Raw genomic sequence first — 22,362 nt, forward strand, 5'->3', positions numbered from 1 at the left:
TATGCATTACATTCACGACATAGAGGAATATACGTTTCCCTCTGTGGAAAGGTTGAAATGTGTTTATCTTTCATGTTGGATTACAATAATATTGCATAAGTTCATACCCACACTTGTGATGGGTCAATGCTTAAGCAAGTTACCACAAGAGCAAAATAAACCCGCAAACACATATTGCTAAAGATTGGTCCTCTGTTATTCTTGGTGTAAAATAAAAGACCAATTTTTCTTTCCCTGTTTCCTGTGTTGAGAGCAAATATTAAATGTAATTACTTTGTGATCTCACTAATGATTGTGAAGTCAACTCAAGCAGGAAAAAATTTTTTTCCGGTCACTGCTTTATTCACACATATATTCAAAGGAAGTTGAATTATCATCAGCCAGGTAAGAAACCTTGTTGGACAAAATGTAAAATAACCCATCATACAATTTAATTGTGGATACAGTAAAATCTCCAGTATCCAGCATCTATGGGGATTGATAAATGCCGGATAAGTGAATTTTCTGGTTGCTTGAGATTGCGCATTGTGTGGATTGGCAAACTGATCACTAGAGGCGCCATTTTCAAACTTTAGGGATTTTTTTTTGCCTATCTACTTTCCGCAGTTTTTTTTTGCCAGTTGCTGGATACTGGGGGCTTTACTGTGTTTAGTTTTCCACTTCAGGACTACCATGCTAAGATGCTTACTGTTGAACTACTGATGGATAAAGGAAATGTCTTTAGTAAATATTCTGTGTGTATATTGAAAGAGACTGCCATCCGTGCGGTACCGGATGTAAACAGCGTCTTCATTGTTGGGGTCTTTCATGGCTTGGTTCAGCATCATGCTGAAGAAGATTGAAAAGAGGGTTGGTGCCAGAACACAGCCTTGCTTCACGCCATTGTTAATGGAGAAGGGTTCAGAGAGCTCATTGCTGTATCTGACCCGACCTTGTTGGTTTTCGTGCAGTTGGATAATCATGTTGAGGAACTTTGGGGGCCTTTCCTGCTCACGGTGTCGAAGGCTTTGGTGAGGTCAACAAAGGTGATGTAGAGTCCTTTGTTTTGTTCTCTGCACTTTTCTTGGAGCTGTCTGAGGGCAAAGACCATGTCAGTGGTTCCTCTGTTTGCGCGAAAGCCGCACTGTGATTCTGGGAGAATATTCTCGGCGACACTAGGTATTATTCTATTTAGTAGAATCCTAGCGAAGATTTTGCCTGCAATGGAGAGCAACGTGATTCCCCTGTAGTTTGAGCAGTCTGATTTCTCGCCTTCGTTTTTGTACAGGGTGATGATGGTGGCATCACGAAGATCCTGAGGCAGTTTACCTTGGTCCCAACAAAGCTTGAAAAACTCATGCAGTTTGGCAGTCTCTTCAATCTGAGGCGCCTGCAAGCTCACACCAAGACACAAGAGAAACTTGTCCGTGAACTACTCTTTGCAGATGATGCCGCTTTAGTTGCCCATTCTGAGCCAGCTCTTCAGCGCTTGATGTCCTGCTTTGCGGAAACTGCCAAAATGTTTGGCCTGGAAGTCAGCCTGAAGAAAACTGAGGTCCTCCATCAGCCAGCTCCCCACCATGACTACCAGCCCCCCCACATCTCCATCGGGCACACAAAACTCAAAACGGTCAACCAGTTTACCTATCTCGGCTGCACCATTTCATCAGATGCAAGGATCGACAATGAGATAGACAACAGACTCGCCAAGGCAAATAGCGCCTTTGGAAGACTACACAAAAGAGTCTGGAAAAACAACCAACTGAAAAACCTCACAAAGATAAGCGTATACAGAGCCGTTGTCATACCCACACTCCTGTTCGGCTCCAAATCATGGGTCCTCTACCGGCACCACCTACGGCTCCTAGAACGCTTCCACCAGCGTTGTCTCCGCTCCATCCTCAACATCCATTGGAGCGCTCACACCCCTAACGTCGAGGTACTCGAGATGGCAGAGGTCGACAGCATCGAGTCCACGCTGCTGAAGATCCAGCTGCGCTGGATGGGTCACGTCTCCAGAATGGAGGACCATCGCCTTCCCAAGATCGTATTATATGGCGAGCTCTCCACTGGCCACCGTGACAGAGGTGCACCAAAGAAAAGGTACAAGGACTGCCTAAAGAAATCTCTTGGTGCCTGCCACATTGACCACCGCCAGTGGGCTGATAACGCCTCAAACCGTGCATCTTGGCGCCTCACAGTTTGGCGGGCAGCAGCCTCCTTTGAAGAAGACCGCAGAGCCCACCTCACTGACAGAAGGCAAAGGAGGAAAAACCCAACACCCAACCCCAACCAACCAATTTTCCCTTGCAACCGCTGCAATCGTGTCTGCCTGGTCCCGCATCGGATTGGTCAGCCACAAACGAGCCTGCAGCTGACGTGGACTTTTTACCCCCTCCATAAATCTTCGTCCGCGAAGCCAAGCCAAAGAAAGAAAAGAAAAGAAGAAAATATTGAAAGTAGTTATACGGTACACCACTGCTGCTTTAACACCGTGAACATGGTTCCTTGCTTGAGGAAAGGCTCAGGCCTGAAACATCAGCGATATATCTTTGTCTCCTATAGATGGCTGAGTTCCTCCAGTATTGTGGTGTGTTTTTACAACAATCACTGCATCTTCAGACTTTCATGTTTCACCCTGATCCATTGTTGTATGTATCTCAAGCAGATGAAAGCACAGTAAAAATTTACTACATTTATTAGCTCTAGTTTAGAAACAAAGAAGCTGTGTCTTATGACAGGAATCCCAGAGCAATTGACCCAGAGTTCAGCTTAACCCTAACCCTAACTCTCAGATTTCTTACAGTGCACCTTGGAGGTACTAAAGATGTGAATCTTCTTCATCAGGCAGGAATGTAAAGGCATCTTAGAATCCTCTCAAAAAAAAATCTCCTTTTTCTTTTCAAAGTATTTCCATTGGTGTTTATATTATACATCATAAATACTTAAACAGTACAGTTATAGATTGTGGTATAAGATTCAAAGGAAAAAAAATTCTGACAAAAATGCTTTTCATGATAAAAAAAAATCCAGAGCACAAAATTAAACACAAATAAAAATCACAAACGAAAAAAACAAATAAAACTTTTTTTTTAATCAAAATCCCCTTCCACTAAGCAAGGTTAAAAGTTAACATGTAGGAATCAAGAGACAACCACTTGGAACTGGACAGCGCAGCACCAATGTTTCAGAACTACCCTAATTCTTAAGATTGTGATAAAGTCCATAAATAGGCCCCATGTCTTTCGGAAGTTAATATTTGAATCTTTGATGGCATATCGAATTTTTTCTAAACTTAAATAAGAAATAATATCATTTAACCACTGAGCATGTGTAGATAAGAGTGTTATCTTTCCATTTAATCAAAATTTCACATTTGGATCTCAATAAATTTGGTTTCTACTGTAAATCTTAATATAGCTTCTTATATTAAAAAAGAACTCTGTTCTCTTATTTCAAATTGATTTTTAGATGTTTATTTTCTCATTTATTAGCATTCCCTGAAAAAATATTTAGAGCTACTTTGAGAACAAGTCCTCAGTAAAACATCCCATGATTGTCAATGGGAGGTGCCCTTGCATTCATTCTTTACTGTGAGCAATGCTTCACAATTAACTTTGCACATATGCTTACATTGTGGTGCACTCTTTTATTGCTTTGCATATTTTACTTCAGTGTTCTGCTTTCATAGTTAAGGGAAAAGAAAACCCATGGCCCAATGCAGCAGTCAGATCTTTCTGACAGTAAAAACACACAGAAATGCTGGAGTAACTCAGTCAATCTCGCAACATCTGGAGGAGATAAAGATATATAACCGACAGTTCAGGCCTGAGCCCTTCTTCAAAAATAAGGAAGGTGTCAGAATAAAGACCGAAGATTGGCCAGAGGAGTCCAGTCCAACTAAAGGTGTCAATTTGATGATAGGATGAGAGGTGAGAATTGATTTTGGCTCTGTGAAAGGAGACAGAGGGAAAAGGGAGACAGAGCTGGGGGAAAGGCAACAGAAGGGGATGGTGGTTTAATGGAAACCGGAGAAGTCTATGTTAATGCCATCCGGTGGGTGGGTCTCTGTGTTTTTTCACAATCACTGTGTTTCACATCTGTTTCATACCCTTGATCTTCTAAATGGTGGAAACCACAAAGTTTGTGAGGCTCCTGTGAAGAGACCTTGGTGGAATGTTGCCATACATTTACAGAGGATACACACTGCAGCCTTGCTGTGCCAGTAATGAAGATAACAAACATTTAATGTAGTGGTTGGGGGAGTTGCTTTGCCTCAGAACATGGCAAGTTTCCTGAATGTCATTGCAACTGTGCTCATCTAGAACTTTACTTTGTGGATGGTACGAAAGCTTTGGGATGTCAGGCAGGGAATCAGTTGCCACAAAATACCGACTCTTGTTGTCCCAGCAGGGCAACGTGACTGGTCAAGTTGATCTTTTGTTCAAAGGTGACACCTGCAAAAGACAGTGGGGTCTTTGGAGACTATAATGTTTAAGAATGGCAAGGAAAGGAAGTTAAACCTTAGAGGATGTCATGCTCTGACAACTCATGTCATGTGCATTTGAACCTGCCACTCATCAGGCCCAGTCTGAATGTTGTGGAGACCTCACTGCATGCAGACATAGATTGCAAGCACTACAGAACCTTGCACAATTATGAGAGGGCATCCCTACTTTTGACTTCATGGTGCAGATAAACTCATGATGAATCAGCTGTTTGGACTTTGTAACACTTTGGACAGTTCAGAGTCCAGGTACCCTGTCATGAGTTATTTGATACACCAGAGTTTTTCCATTATCTCTCTGGTACATCAGGAATATGGTGAAATACCTTCCACTTGCCTGCATGTGTCCACTGCTCACAAGAGATTTGACAAGATCCATGTAAAGCAGCACACTTGATTTGTACCCAATCCACCATACTAAATGTATGTTCCCTTCAGCACCATTTCCCAGTGGCAGCAGTTTGTATTATCCACATAATGCTGGTCATCAAGACTCCAAACCTCCAATCAACAGCACCAACAAGAAGTGCTTCAGATACACAATAACTTTCTAAGAGTCAGCCATGTGAGCAGAGGTTGCTTCTCATGGCTCTCACAACCACCTGCCCAAAGTTAAGCCTATTTTTGTAACAGTGGAATCCTGGAAGCTCTCCGCACCCTTGCACACCTTGGCACGAGACACCAGCTTTTCCACTTACCTCACTGTGAGCAATATTTTATCAGTGGGAACCAACTGTGATCACAAACATTTTATACACCTGGAGCTATGGTTTCACTGCTCCTCCCAAACGTTTGGGCAATTGGCTGAAGGACATGATCCTGAAAGGTCAATTCTCCTTCCAGACAGCTGCTTGACTGATATGCAGGACAGTTCTGGCACAGGTTCCCACATCATAGTGAGCAGGACTTTGCAAGGTTGACTGCATTTTCTGTTGCCTATATCAATACTGGGTGGGCTATATGGTTTTAATATTGTGATAGATTCTTGTGGTGGCTTTCGTACAACAAAATAGTTTGCTGGGCTATTTCCAGACAACACATAAGAGTTAACCACATTAGGTGGGTCTGGAGTCATTTACAGCCAGACTCGATGGCAGATTTCCTTTCCAACTGGATAGTGATGAATGACTTGAGATTTTGCAACAATGCAATTTTTTTATCATTACCAAAAGTAGCCTGTTATTCAAAATGCATTTAATTGACTCATTTAAAAAAACCGAGCTATTGTGATGAGCTTTAAACTAATATCCCCAGATTACTGGTAACACTTTAATAGAAACAAAAAGCTGTTGCACCTTTACTGAACATGTTGAGCTGAAAAATTGAAAATTCATTGTTTAATTCTGACACAACTTTGAAAGTACATTCAGCCCAGACTCTAGAAGGCAGGGGTTAAGCTAAGGACCTGGAGTAATAAGACCAACATTGAATATCTTGAGGTCAATGACAGCCTTTTTATCTTTCATTTATTCAGTGTCTGGGTAGATCTGACAAGGCTCTTACATTGATCATCCTTGAGAATGTAATGGTGAGTTGCCTTCTTGAACTGTCGCATTTCTTCTGGTGAAAGTACTCCAACAAAACTTGGGGAAGGTATTCCACAACTTAGTCCTAGCGACACTGAAGGAATATATAACCATATAACAGGCCAATTTGGCCCTTCTAGTCCGCACTGATCCAAGTCCCCTCCTCTAATCCCACTTACCAGCACTCTGCTCCTATCCCTCCATCCCCCTCCCATCCATATACTTATCCAACTCTTTCTTAAATGACAAAATTGACCCTGCCTCCACCACCTTTCCCGGAAGCCCATTCCACACAGTAACCACCCTCTGAGTAAAGAAGTTCCCCCTCATGTTCCTCCTAAACCTTTGCCCGTCAACTCTCAACCCATGACCTCTTGTATCCATCTCTCCTACTCTCAATGGGAAAAGCCTTTCCACATCTATCTATCCCTCAATATCTTAAACAACTCTAACAAATCCCCTCTCAGCCTTCTACGTTCCAAGGAATAAATTTCTGATGTACCAGAGAGATAATAGAGAAACTCTGAGGTGTCTGAAGGTGGGTAACTGGTCTCTGAACAGTCCTTGCAGAAACAGTATTTATATGGCTGGACCAGTTCAATTCCTTCTTAATAATGATGACAGGATGATGAAAACATGGCAATAGGAATTCGATTGAATGTTGTGAGGTGGTGATGAGGCTCTGCTTTGCTGCAATATTAATTCCCTTGCAGTTTGGTGATGCAGATATTACCTGCAACTTAATAGTCCATGCCTAGCTGTTTTCTAATTCTTCGTGTATGAAGGCAGTTTCAAGAAGAATTAAACATTGAGATATCATAGAACATCACCACTTCTGACTCAACGATGAAAGGAAAGTCATAATTGAAACATTTGGTTAATGGATACTATTAAGGAACTCCTGCAGCGATGCCCTATGGCTGAGTTGACTGACCTCCAACAACTTCAGCAAATGCTGTTTTTCATGAGGTAAGACTCTGAACAGTCAATTGTCGCCTATCACATCACAAACCTCAGCCACAATCCCAACACTCAATCTACTGTCAGTCAGAGAGCATATCTGACAGATGCATCGCAGCCTCATACATTATTGTTCCTTTGTTTAAGAAAGATAAGAAGGCCAAACAAGGAAATTTTAGGCCAGAGGTTGGGAAATTATTGGAGAAAATTGTAAGGGACAAGATTTCCACATTCTGGAAAAGCATACACTTATTTGAAATAATCGGCATGGCTTTGTGCAGGGAGGAAAATTGAGTTACAAATTTGATTGAGTTTATCTGAGGAGATGACAAAGATGATGAGGGTCAAACAGTGGATGGTATACATGGACTTTGGTAAAGCATTTGACAAAGTCCTCACGGTAGGCTGATGCAGAGATAAAGGCATAAGGAGCCATGGTTTTACCAGAGAAGTCAAAGATGGGTGGCTGTTATTCTGACTGGAAGTCAGTGACCAGTGCTATAACATCTTTTGTTCATAATGAGACATGCATACATATATACTCACATATCTGATTTGGTAAAATTGTGGGTGGTGTGATCTGTAAATTGGCAGATAATACAACAATTGGAAGAGTTGTAGAGAGTGAGTGAAACATCGAGATCAGTTGGAAATTTGGGTGGATAAATGGCAGATGGTGTCCAATTTTTAATAAGTATTTGGGAGGACAAATACAGACAGTAAATTGCAGGACTTCAGCAGAGGGATTCTAGGGGTGCAAGTCCATAGCTCTCTGAAAGTGGCAACAAATAGATTGGGTGATAAAGAAGGTGTACTTGCCTTTATCAATGAAGACAATGAGAAGTCATGTGCAAATGCATGAAACTGTAGTTAAGGCAAATTTGGGGTATTGTGGTTGCCAATTCACAGGACAGTGTGGAGGCTTGGAAGGAGTAGTAAAAGATGTTCAACCAGATATTGCCTGGATTAGCGAACATTACCTACAAGGGGGACGCTGGACAAACTTGGATTGCTTTCTCTATTCTTTAGGCATTGTAAGAGTAAATCTCAAGAAACTGAAAATTACACTTAACCTGCATCTACCAATCCCCATAGGTGCCAGATACCACAGGTTTTTACTGTAATCGTCCAACAACAGGTTTGTGCAGGGATCTTGATTTCAGGACAAGAATTTGGCTATCCAATGGAATAAACAACTGTAATATTCCACTTAGGTGGCTTACAACCTCATAGTGTGAACAATGAATTTTCCAATTTCAGGTCATCCACACCCAGTGTTCTTTCGCACACACTCACCGGTCCACCTAGTATTCTTCTCCCTGTGTTCACCTCTCCCAGCCCCCTCTTCCCACCTGGTTCCATTTGCCCATCATCCCTCCCCATTTGTCTCCATTAATCATCCCCTTTCCCACTGCTCCTCCCACTGCTATATAATGGCAATATTTTCTCATTCCTCTCAGCCCCAATGCAGGGTTTCAACCAAAATGTCAACTTATACCTTTTGTTTCCACTGATGTGAATGGACTTGCTGAGTTTTATTTATCATTTTAAATATATTTAACAATCAACAATCATACCAATTACAAAACATCAAGAGAACCCCTCCCTCCACCCCCTCCCTTCTATATATTCTATTTAACAGAGGAAGAAAAAAAAGCATCCCATTGTCAGTGCAAACAGTAAAACATATGGAGACATGATAATACCACAGTGTTAAAATCTTTACAGAGGTCTACTGGCTCGCCAGTAGCAATCGTAACCCTATGTTGGCACCAGAGAGGTACCTATATGGTCTAAATAAGGCTACCAGATTTTTAGGAAGGTGTTCTATCCCCTCCTGAGATTGTATGTTACCTTTTCAAGATGCATTTTCCAGTTTCAAGAATCTTTACCATTGGCCATTTCGTAAAGACAATAGAAACTTTAAAGAAAAACTCAAGCACAGGTCGGATTTGAGCCAAAGCCAAAAGGGCAGCATGGTTAGTGTAGAGGTTAGTGCAACACTGTTTGAGCGCCAGCAACCGGAGTTCAAATCCGGTGCTGTCTGAGGAGTCACGTGATGGAGTAGTGGCCGGACGGTGAACTCCAGCCCTCTCCAGAAAAGTCGGGAAGAACAAAGGAAAACACAAAGGCAGAGAAATAAAAGTTACAGAAAAGTGAGTATAAAGGTGGAAAGAAGATGGCGACAAAAAAAGAAAAATCGAAAGCAACGGTAAGAAGAGAGGAAGAGAAGACAAAGGAGGAAAAAGGTGAAGGCCTTACCTGTCCGAAGAGGCCCGCTGCGGAGAGAGAAACCCGCTCCCTCAGGTCGGTAAATAATGGACTACAAAAATGGCTCGCTGAGCCGAGTAAAAGTGCGCAACCGCGCATGAAAAAAAACACACCGACGGGAGGGGGGACCAGCTGGGGAGTCGATCTCCACAGCCGGCAACGACAGCTGCAGAACAACTGCAGCAAGAGGAGAACATAGAAGACAACGAAAACAAGAAAGAAGAGAAGAAAAGGGCAACAAAGAAACAACAGATGGCCAACCCAGAGGAAGAAGAAGAGGAAGAGGAAGAATACAGTGAAATAGAAGAAGAAGGGAAAGGCAAGATAAAGGATATACTTTCTCTTATTAAAGAATACATGGAGTCATTTAAAGAATGGCAAGCGCAAGAATTTAATGATTTAAGAAAAAGAATAAACAACACAGAAGAGAAAATAAATAAAATGGAGATGACCTTAACAGAAATGGGAAAGAAAATGGACAAGATGGAAGAGCGGGCAGTAGCAGCAGAAATGGAGGTAGAAGACTTAAAAAAGAAATTGGAGAAATCTAATAAAAAAACTAAAGAGACACAAGAACTACTAGCTCAAAAAATAGATACAATGGAAAACCATAACAGAAGAAATAACATAAAGATAGTGGGCCTTAAGGAAGATGAAGAAGGCAAGAATATGAGGGAGTTTATAAAAGAATGGATCCCTAAGGCCCTAGGATGTCCAGAACTACAGCAAGAAATGGAAATAGAAAGGGCACATAGAGTATTGGCCTCTAAACCACAACCACAACAAAAACCAAGATCTATTGTAGTAAAATTCCTAAGATATACTACAAGAGAAAAGGTACTGGAGAAGACAATGGAAAAAGTAAGAGAGGGCAACAAACCACTGGAGTATAAAGGGCAAAAAATCTTCATTTATCCAGATATAAGTTTTGAACTCCTAAAGAAGAGAAAAGAGTTCAATACAGCAAAGGCAATTTTATGGAAGAAAGGGTATAAATTTATACTAAAGCATCCAGCGGTATTGAAAATATTTATTCCAGGACAACAAAACAGACTATTCTCGGATCCAGAAGAAGCACGAAAATTTGCAGAACAATTACAAAAATAGACTGAGGGAGGAAGACGGGTAATGAGAGTTAAAATGATCACGATTGATATGTATGTGGGTAAAGACAAAAATAGACTGAGGGATGAAGACGGGTAATGAGAGTAAAAATGATCACGATTGATATGTATGCGGGTAAAGAGGTATAAGAGTGAATAGAGACAATGAGCATACATGAATGTATCTGTACTTAGAGGAAAATATAGATAGTATAGACAAGAATTAATAAGGGAAGGTAATGGAATAGAGAGAATAAGGAGGGAATTAAAAGAGTGACCTTTGTGACATATGAAAAGTGAAATCTTTTCTGGGGGAGGCGGGGTGGGGGGAAATAGCGGTCACTGCAAAATCAGTTGACGCTTGCGAGTGGATTCGCAAATCCAAATGGAGAGGGGAGATGTGGTTGTCCGACAAGGGATAAAGGACAACTCAAGAGGTGAAGGGGAGATTGGGGATAAATAAGATAGAAATAGGAGAATAAGGAAAATGTTGGATGTTGTAGGAATGTTGTCTTATAAAGAGTTGAAAATAAGAAAACAGAAATGGAAAAGGAGGAAATGTAATGATGGAAAAATGGAAAGAGAAGATAAACAAAATATAAAAGGGCTACGCTGAACTATATGTCTTTAAATATTAATGGAATACATAACCAAATTAAAAGGAAGAAACTACTAAATTTAAATGAATAAATGTATTCCATTAGAAAAAATAACATATAGGTTAAGAAATAATATGGAAATATTCAAACAAGTATAGGAGCCTTACATTAAATACAATAGCGAAAACCTACCGGGGACAAACATTACCTAAGTTGATGGAAAGAGAAGGAAAGAAAAGAATGGACTCAGTAGAATTTCTGGTGTAATTTTGTTGAATGACAACATTGTCTGACTGGCTTAATGCAACCTAGATTGTATACCTAAAATGGATGAGGGGGGGGGGTGGGGGGTGGTTTGGGAGGAAAGGGGGGGGGGGGAGAAAAAGTCACTGTATATGTGTGAAAAAGAAATAGTGTATATCATGGCTAATGTGATTTATGGTGTGAAAAATAAAAAATTAAAAAAAAAAAAAAAATCCGGTGCTGTCTGTAAGGGGTTTGTATGTTCTCCCCGTGTCTACTCGGATTTCCTCCACGTGCTCCGGTTTCCTCCCACCCTTCAAAACATACTGGGAGTTGTAGGTCAATTGGATGTTATTGGGCGGCATGGGTTTGGTGGCTGAAAGGGCCTGTTACTGTGTGCATGACTGAATTACAAAGCTGTTTACTTGAAACCATACCTTGAAGAAATCTGGTGGACAGTGTCCTCTCTGTTGCATGGAGCAGCCATGTTCAACCTTTTTTTTGCCTACAGCCCTCTTAGGACTCTGCTCAAAGTGAGACAATCAAGTTTAGTTGGTTTCTTCTGTTCTTATCTCCTACCAGCTACATAAATACAAAAGAAATTATGTTGTGTGAAGTGAAATCTAGGCTTTCACTTAAATTGCTTTGGCCCCCAGGTCAGGCCACTGAGATTCAAACTGGCACCAATGACATCAAATCAGCATTGCACACTTGGTTGTTGGCCCAACCCACCCATTCTCCGTTTTACTGGCTGGTGACAACTGCACACATGCTTCACCCTTACCAGATGACATCCATTGGGACTTACAAATGTTTGAACACCAGAAGTCATATTAGAACTTTTATGGAACCTGTATCACACACAGAGATGAAATAAAAACAAAATGCTGAAATTGGAAGTTCAGGTATCATCGATGGAGAGCAAATCAAAATCAATTCTTCAAATTCATCAACCAGAAACATCTTCTCTGCATCTCTCCTCAGATATTGCTTGGCCTGCTGAATATTATGTTTAATTTCAGTTCTCCAGCAGCTCCAGGTTTCCTTTCATGTCAGAGGAAAAATCTAGTACCTCAAGGATGTTATCCAAGCTTCCAATCTTCTTTTGGAGGAAATTGGCAAATTACGATATGAAGAACTCCTCAACCTTAGAATATAACAGGCATTTCATTTTACCCCATGGCTTTTAACTGAATCGATTTTAACACATTTTTAGTTGAAATCTCAACCTGGCCTGCTATTTGTTTGAATTAACTGAAGAATGCAAGTTGTGTCATTTGTAATGATATGTGGCAAAATTGTTATGGAAAGAATCTGAAAGTAATGGGCCATTCAGAGCATGTGGGTGGCTCTTTAATGTGATTCAGCTGTAATTTTCCCCACTTTAGCTCGCATATGCTACCAATACAATAATGAAAGAGTAATGATATTTACATTTTTCTTTTCTGAAATTGCAATACTTAAAAGTAAAATACCTACTCTACTCTTCACGATGAATAGAATAGCTATCTCTGTCCACTATTATGTGGGGGACAAAGAGAAAGTAAACTTTGAGAAGCAAAACCAAGCACTTGGGCTGTTTTATTTGAGCAAGCAGAACTGTTATGGAGGCCAGACATGCAACATCCTGTTTTTAGTTTTGCATTCTTTCTATTCCTTCCAAATTCTCTCTCCTTCCAATTTTTTTTTTCTTGACGTTATCTGTGAACATTTTAACATGAACTTCCTCTGTGTTCCGTGTCCCATTATGTTATTTTAGGCAGTGAGTCATTTGGTGACTGTTTTACATCTTCAAGCGAGCACAAGGTGGCTTTCCTACACTGTTCTTCAGCTGAAGTATTCCCAAGTTCTTTTCTAAATTCCACAGAATAAACATGTTTGGCCGATTGTTGCTTTATTGAAGAACTCCTGTATAAACAATTACTTCAAATTTTGGCATAAAGTTTTGTTTCAACCCTTACGAAAAAGGAGACAGATAATCATTGAATACTTTGGACCAATTTTTCAGGTCAAATTTGGTGGGGGGAGGGGAGCATCAGCTTTTACATGGGTCATACTTTTGACTGTGGTAAGTACCTGCATCATTCAAGGTGTTGGGTGGTCAGATGGCCATACTGGATGGTGAGTCTACGATCAGGGTGTCTGGAGCGCTGGTGTGTGGGCAGCAGGGGTGAGGGTCCACGGTTGGGGCATTGGGAGCTCGGGTGGGCGGCTGGGGCTAGGGTCTGCGGTAAGGGACGTTGGGAGCTCTGGTGGCCGGGGTGAGGGTTCGTGGTCAGGGCATTGGGAGCTCCAATAGCAGGCAGCCAGGACATGTTGGGGCATCGGGAGCTTCAGTAGGTGGGTGGCCAGGACAAGGATTTACGGTTGAAGTATCGGGAGATTGGATGGACAGGAGGCCAGGACCAAAAAAAAGGGGCATTAACGATTGCACAGTATTAACAATTATATGAATACGGTATATAGTGAGGAATAGTTTCTCTAATTTCTTGCAGCACTTTGCATGTTGCTCTAATCTTTTAAGTTGAAGACCTTTCATCAGAACCGATTAGTAATAATTCCCAATTTAGATTAATTATTTAGAACTAATCAATTGCCTTCTCATTGTTGATGGAATCTATGGTGGCAGCTTGTGTCATTTCTGTTGATGTGCTTTAATTTGCCGCGTTACCTCTTCTTGCACTAATTTTTTGATTTTAATTTCATGTTTCAAATATAATCCAAAGTTCCAATCTTACTCAGTCCAAACAAAATATTTTTTTAAAGGTACAAGATGGGAACTATAGTTTACTTTAATTTAGAAACTGTACACACCTTTACACGAGCAATCTTTCTGCTAACATTAAGCTTCCAGTCAGACAAAGACATTAACTTTGCAGCACATAAAGACACTAATGACAACTGAAATAGGATTACAGAGGGTACTCCTGAAAAAAAAGTCAGTGAGAAATGTGGGGAAACTAGCCTACATCATGTCATGTCATGTCTGCGCTCTGACAGTAAATCTGAAATATAACATCACGAGATGGCCACTGATGAGGGAGAACACCCTTTCACAAAGACATTAATAAAACACGAAAGTCTGCAGACACTGTGATTGCAGTAAAAACACAATGCTGGTGCGAAATCAGCAGGTCAAACTGTGTACTTTATACAGCAAAGTTAAAGATACAGAACCAACGTTTCGGGTTTGAGCCACTCATCAAGGAATGAGCAAGGTAGAAGCTCGAGAAAGCAACCAGTCAAAGATATGTATCCCTTTCCAAAACTTTAACCTCTTTGGCTATTCTTCAGTCGATATTAGACACGAGGTCATTCTATTTTTTTATATCATTTGAATAGTTTACCATGTTTGACAAACAGCTAAGAATCATTTCTTTATCCAAACCTTGCTTGAGTTTGTTTCTTCAGATATGTTCAAGATTTAAATATCTGCATCAGGGATATGATCATAAAGTGCTATTCTTTGTGGAATTCTAATTTCAAAGTGGATTAATTACCTCCTCATACCCTCATCATCTGTCAACTAATAACACGAGTTTTGTTTTTTGTAGCTATTCTCTTACCAAAGGTTGTGCTCAGTACCATTTATTAAATAAAGCCCCATAATACAATCGAAAAATTCAAAGCCAGCCAAACTATTGATAAATGCATCAACACATTTCAGTCACGTGTTCATTGGTAATATCCAGATACAACATGCATTTAAGAAGCGAATTACTACATTAGCCTTTTTTAATAAATCAATTTAACTCCCAAGATTAAATGAAGTAGGCACAGGAAAGGCCAAGAAGCCTTTAAAGTTGCTCCACCATTTATCAAGATTATAGCAGATTTACCTCAGACCCATTTCCATCCAAATATATTCTTGAGCTCTGTAAGGAATGCATACATTTCTATCATGAGATCATCCCTCATTGTTTTGAACTCTAGAGAAAGCTCGTAGAGCAAATCCACCATACAAGGAACCAGTTTGATGAATCAGTTTATACTTTAGGTAGGGAGACCAACACCATTCATAACTATGTTCTCACCAAAGCTCTATATAAATGTAGCAAGACATATTTAATTCTAATCTCAAACCCTCTTGTGATTAACTCTCACACACCATGCACTTTCCTGTTTGCTTGCTGCATTTACACGCTGGCGTTCGGTTCTGATGAAAGGCCTTCAACTTGAAAGATTAGAGCAACATGCAAAGTGCTGCAGGAACTCAATGGGTGAGGCAGCATCCAAAGCAATAGTCAACAATTCAGGCTGAAATACAAATAGTCTTTGGCATCCCATGGAAGCTGCCTCACCCACTGAATTCCTCCCGCACCATGTGTATTTCTCAAGATTTCCATCATCTGCAGACTTCTCGCCAACCTCAACTTGAAACATCGATCGTTTCTCTCTCTCTCTCTCTCTCATGCAGTCTGACTTGTCAAGCATCTTTCATTTTATACTACCTTTAAGTGATGGGTGTAAAAGAATAGTGAGGTCCCTATTCGGTCACCGTTTAAAACATTTCTGCATTCCTGTTTTGTGTAGATGACCTCACATTTTCCCCTGTTCCATTCATCATGTTCCCATCCATTCAATCCAATTAAATAGACTCTTGGGTGGACATAGGACATTCAGTTTTGGACTACTTGTCTAAGGACAAGTATATTTGCCTTGGAGGAAGCTCAATAGATTGATTCCTGACATTTAAAAAAATTGGGAAATTAAGAATACAGGCATTAATTCACTAGAATTTAGCAATAGAGACAGTGCAGTAAAATGGAACTGATGCATAAAATCAGCAATGATATTGAATGATGGAGCAGACTAAAGGCCCAATGGACAACTCCTGCTCTTATTTCTTACACTTTTATCTTCTGCAATCCATTTCCAATGCATCAGTTGAAATCTGATTTTTATTACAATCTCATTTCATTATGTAAGTTAAACCTTGAATCTTGTTGAACAAGAAAATCTGCAGTTGCTGTGATTGTAGTTTGAACAAAAACATTGAGTCACACAGTGAACATAAAGATATATAACCAGCACTTTGGGCCTGAGGCCTTCATTAAAGTATGAGCAAAAAGCAGGCAGGCGCCTGAATAAAATAGTGGGAAGGAAGGGCATGGGGAGGAGCTGAGACCCACAGACAAGAGGTCATTAGTGGATATGGGTGGGAGGGCACAAGAGAACAAAGTTGAGAAGTGAGAAGGAGAGGGGTTAGCTATCTGAATGGAGAGGGAAGAGGGAGGAGAGACTGAGTAGAAAGGTGACAGGGGGAGGGGGAAGAGAGAGGAGTGGCCTAATGGAAATTAGAGAAGGCAACGTTAATGCCATCTGGTCCATCTCTGGTGACACTCAAATCCACCTGGCCCATCTCTGGAGACACTCTCCCCTTTCTCAATCTCTCTGCCTCCATCTTGGGAGACAAACTTTCCACAGACATTTTCTCCAAACCCACCAACTCCCACAATTAGCACAACTACACCTCTTCACACCCTGTCCCCTGTAAGAATTCTACTCCTTTCTCACAATTCCTGTCTCCGTCGGATCTTCTCCCAGGATGGAGTCTTCCATTCCAGATCATTCGAGATTTCCTCCTTCTTTAAAAATTGTAATTTCAGATTTGTCAGAGTACAGACATGACATCACATACCACCCTGAGATTCTTTTTTCTGCGGGTGAGGCAGAATGACCACATATTGGTAGTGAAAAAAAATGTATACAACATATGTATGTAAACAGATAAAGAACTGTAAACATATATAAACAAACTGACTGAATAATGCAGAGAGAATTTTAAAAAATAATTAAGAGACCTTAAATGAGTCCCTGATTGAGTTTGTCATTGAGGAATCTGATGGTGGAGGGGGAGCAGCTGTTCCTGAACCTGGTGGTGCAAGTCTTGTGGTACCTAGACCTCTTTCTTAATGGTAGCAGCAAGAATAGAGAGTGTGCTGGGTGGTGTGGCAGCGTTCCCTGTAGATGTACTCAATAATGGGGAGAGTTTTGTCTCTGACATCCTGGACTATGTCCCACTTCCTTGAGCAGGGTTATACGTTCAGGGGTACGTGATTTTCCCTCTCCCACCATTAACTCAGCCCTTACCCATATCTCCTCCATTTCCTGCATTTCTTCCCTGGCCCCCTCTGCCCCTAGACACAAGGACAGGATTCCCCTTATCCTCACCTCCACCCACTAGCCTCCACATTCAGCACATCATCCTCCGCAATTTCCGTCATCTACAAAATTCTACAATTCACTGGCTACTAAAGGTGAGACAGATTCAACTTGGCTGGTGCTTTCAAAGAAATAGTTGATGTGAATAGAAACAAACTTGTTTTGGATAGACTACCCCAGATTTAATGTTGAGAAGGAGAAGCCTGGGAGATAACAGGATAAGAGACCGCAGCAGTGGACTAGTGTTACGAGCCCAGCAGACCCCAAAACCTTGCAGCAACAGATATTCACTAAGACAAATGGTTACTTAAACAAAAGTTGCTTTTAATTATCTTTAAACATGAAAACAGGATCAAACTTTATCTTATCACTATTTATTTAACTAACCTAACTTAACTCCCTTCTCATTCTAAGCGCACATGTGTATAATGTGTATGTAAGTTCAGAAAAGTTCATTGATTCACAGTCCAATCTCACTTCTCATTCCTCCAAGTTCACTGGTTGCAGGCAATTCTTATACTGTGCACAGAATTTAACATTTATGAATTTCACCAGGCTTTGGTGCTTGAAAGGTAAATGGTTACCGCTCAGGAAGGTTCTTGTTGGTTTTCAGAGAGACATTTGTTGCTTGTTGGAGACCCACAACTGATTCCTTTCCGATCAACCACATCAGTGTCTTGCCGAAGAAACTTGCTCCGTCAGGGTTTTCCAGATGATAACCTCTTGCTTTCAGGTCACCACAGAGTTCCTTTTTGTTTCTCTTATTTCACATGAAACATTAGGCAGCCAGTCCTCTCCTCTTGCATAAACCACAAGGGCTTTGACCAGTCTGAACTAAGCAGTCACAACCCATCTTACAAATGGGGTTTTCCACAAGCTTGCCGGCTTGTCCTGTTCCAGTCCCAGCTGTTGCTGCTAATGCAAAACTGAATTTCTCTCTCTCTCTCTCTCTCTCTCTCTCTCTCTCTCTCTCTCTCTCTCTCAGAGAAAAAAACCTGTTTGACTCTCTCTGCTTGCAAAACCACATAACCCTCTTAGAACAGCAAGTTCCACTTCAGACAGTCTGCGGCTCCGATGAGTTCTTTCATTTGTTGTCTTTTTGTAAACAACAATCCATTACTGAAGTCTCTTTGGCACTCTCCAAAGCTTTTGCAAAGGCTCTGTCTAGCATGAGCAGAGCTTCAGTATATTCAATAAGATCTGCTTTAAAGTGTGTGAATGTGACCTACAAACCTGCCCCAATTTATCTCCCAAAAACATATCTATATACAATACAAACACAACATAACCAGCAAGTTGCTCAGAGGCTGAAGCACATGCACCTGGCTCCTAAGGACTGGCTTGTGGGATGAAGATATTGGAATTGTGACACATGAGGGTGCCGATTGCAAGCAGGGCTTCCGAAGGGCCTCGGATTGCTGACAGCTTCCTGATTGTCTCAAGGGTCAGGACCCAGGAGCTCAGGTTGACCACTGGAATGAAAGGAACCCATGCAGCTTCAGAGGTTGCTGAAGCGCAGGAGGCAAATCCATAGACACTAAAGGGACTCCATCTTGCTTTTCTCTGATTGTGTGTCCTGTGTGCTTTCACAGCAGGCGAAAATGAACACATTTTGCGTATGTGTACATAACAACAAAGGAATCTTGAATCTGAAATGTCGTCCATTTATCTCTCCATCGATGCTGTCTGACCTCCAGAACATTTCTAATATTTTGATTTCTGTCATTTGCATTTTGTTTTACTTCTAAAAGCAGTGTGAAGCCCTAATTTGTGCCCACCGGATAGTGGTTCAATAACACTTGCAATTTGCTCGTCATGTGCTCTGCATAAAAATCAGCCTCACGGAGTGTAACACAGTTAAGGTATATATTAAAAAAATATCAATAATAAGTTTGCCTGAGGAGATACTCTAGGGAGAAAAACAGTGTGTAGAAGACACTCCTGCTCGTTCTGTGGGCATACAGCACAAACTTTGGTCGTAGAATAGAGATGAGTATCTCAATGTTACTAATTTTTTAAATCTTACGCCCTGGCCAAGTGGATTTAATGATACAAGGTTTTAGTAGCCAGTAAATAGATTCTTTAAAAAAATTGTAATTTATTTATTTTTAAGGCATAAGCATTTTGCTCTCAATTTTCAAATCAATATCGAACAACACACCTCCCAACAGTAGCCTCACTTCTGAATCCAGACATTTTAGTTTCAATTCCTACTTACTTGAGATTTCAGCACCAATTCTAATGGACTCCATAGTGCAGAAATGCACAGTCAGGAGGTACTACCCGTTTGACCAGAATTCCCTCTGTCTCTCAGGTACTGCATGACATCCCTGATAATATCTAATGTTCATTGAAGGACAGGAAAGCAAAAAATCTGGTCATATCACATAATTGGTGGGAGTTTGATGTGTGCATTTGGGCTAAAAAAAATCAATTTTCCACACCTCAAAAGCCCACCAATAAAATGGAAACCACAATAACAGGAGATGAATGCATTTTTTTTTTCAAATTAATTTCTACACATTGAGAAAATTGCAGCCAAGGTACATTCCCAGAATTTTAACTGGAACAACAAATCCTGTTCGCTCAATATCGTTCTGTGTTCCATCCATTTTGTTATCTACCATATGAAGCTTCACTGGACAGCTGGGTGACTTCAAAGAAAATCATCCCTGTCTGATTCCTGTGGTGAATATATATCTTTGGGACAGATACCTTCTCACTGCTGCAGCTTCCGTTTAAATTTATCATCAGGCAACATGTGCCTTCCAGATTTTACAGTTGGTCAAAAGAGAAACTGTAACTCCCAAAACATAAAAGAGGATTTTTCTAAAGGAACTATTTACAGGGATGACAAACAGGGCCCTGATTTGATTCTGTCCAAGGCCTAATCTGGTCCATGGATGAATGGGACTCTTTTTGTAGTCATCCAATGAGATAAAAATCAGACTATCTGACTCTTGTTTTTAACTCCAGTGATATAAAAAGTATCTAATCACCATCGTAATTACTGGTTTGGATGTGATTTTAATGATTTGAAGAGAAATTGCCCTTCCTTTTTTTGTTCAGTAGTAATTTAGAAATCCCAGATGCTTTGGTGTGCTTCCAGGATGATCTTTAATTGTTATAGTTTCTCTGCCTTAGCAGCTATAGAAGCATGCATGTATTAGCTCCTTGCTGCTTGAGAATTGCTGTGATAATGTAAGACAGTCAGCTTTCTTTAATTTTGCAAATCTAACTCAATTTAAATAGTTTCATCAGCAAGAAACTTCTTTATCTAAATGAGAAACCTCATTCCCAGACAGTCATGATTAACAACTTGTGTATTTCCAAAGAATTTATCGCACCAATAAAAGCTGACAACAGAACAACTTGTCATTGTTCCATTAACCAAGTAAAAATGTCCCATGGCACTCCATGGAAAAAAAGACAAAAATGGGTATACAACCAAAGGAGGCATTAGAAGTAAATGAAAGCTTGTCCAAGAGGTAATTTTTACAAAAAACATTGTGGAGAAAGAGGTGAAGTGTCAGAGCTGACGTGGAAAGAAATGTTGAAGTGAGCATAGCAGAAATCACAGCTGCCTGTGGTGGAGTAAGAGATATTCAGAGGGTCAGAGTTGGAGATATTTGGAGCTGCAAAAATTGAGAGAGAAGGAAATGAAATTTCCCCTTTGAATTTCATTGTGTGATTGGAGAGGGAGATCAGATTTAGACATCAGACTGCTGGGCAAATTCAAGTTTAGAGAATGGAAGATGTAAACCTGTCATTAAAAGAGCATAGCGAATAGTCAAGATCAGAATCACAGAACTCATATGGTCTCCCACACTTTTAGAATCACCCATGTTCAAATGTAGCATGAGAAAGATACAGCTGTAGCAATTGTGTCGCGGTGCAAAACGAAGAACGAGAAAATTATGACATAGTCAAGTTGAAGTTCAGTAAAAGTCGTTATCTCAGTCACATGCAGCTTTTTAAAACCCCGCACATTCCAAATGATGTCATGACGTCACTTGGAAACTCCAGAGCTGGTTCGATAAAACCTGTTACACAGCAATGTTTATCCAAATAATTAGAGTTAATAGATGATACAAAAAACCTAGCAAGATCGAAATTCTCAGAAGCATACAAGTCCTTTTCTTTAAACATCCCAGTCACATTCCTTGCAGAGAGTGCCTTGGAAGACACAAATCAGATGCTATAAATAGCAAGGGTACTCTTTAAATGTTTACAATTGGCAATAGCATCACTACAAGGATTTTTTTGGTTCATTCCTGATGATCAATTTTCTTTTACAAATTGTCAAATCTATCGACTTTGAACTGTGATTCATGTTATGGTGCTGTTTTGCTTGCTTGTCAACAATGGACGATTCTTGTCCCTTTGCAACTTAACTTCACAAAGGTTTACAATGGCTGTGGTAGACACACAACTTTAAACAAAATGGCTTGATGCTGATGAACAGTCAAGTCAAATCAAGTCACCTTTATTTGTCATTCATGCCATGCATTGCACAGTAAAGATGAGATAGTGTTTCTCCAGGACCACGGAGCAGATTTACATACATTTAAGTTAAAATATTAAGATGTATACAATATTCCCATATGTTCTTGGAATTCAAAAACCTGATGGCTTTGGGGGAAATAACTGTTGCCCAATCAGGACGCGTACCCAAGTGCTACGGTACTTCCAACCAGAGAGCAGAAGGGAGAACAGTTTACATGTGTGGAGTCCTTCAGAACGTTTATTGCTTTCCCCATGTTGTAGATGTCAGTCATGGGAGGAAGAGATCCCCTCCAATGACCTTTTCCACTGACTTCACTATCCTCTGCAGGGTCTTGCAGTCCAAGGTGGAACAGCTTCCAAACCAGGCAGTGATGCTGTTGCACAGGATGCTCTCGACACATCCTCTGTAGAATGTAGTGAGGATGGAGGGTGGGAGATGAACTTTCCTCAGCCTTCGCAGGAAGTAGAGGCACTGCTGGGCTTTCTTGGCTATGGAGCTTAAG

At 40.6% G+C, this 22,362-nt stretch overlaps 1 long non-coding RNA gene across 1 annotated transcript in view; it reads left to right on the forward strand.

Moving 5' to 3' along the window:
- Positions 1-298: 298 nt before the first annotated feature.
- Positions 299-22,362, forward strand: part of LOC138756641 (uncharacterized) — a 36,175-nt gene continuing 14,111 nt past the window's right edge. Inside the window, exons 1-2 of the long non-coding RNA XR_011353218.1 lie at positions 299-384; positions 5,961-6,014. This is a non-coding gene — a long non-coding RNA (uncharacterized lncRNA). The remainder of the gene's footprint in view (positions 385-5,960; positions 6,015-22,362) is intronic.

The sequence above is a fragment of the Narcine bancroftii genome, chromosome 3, assembly GCF_036971445.1.
Source record: "Narcine bancroftii isolate sNarBan1 chromosome 3, sNarBan1.hap1, whole genome shotgun sequence".
Classification (NCBI taxonomy): Eukaryota; Metazoa; Chordata; class Chondrichthyes; order Torpediniformes; family Narcinidae; genus Narcine; species Narcine bancroftii.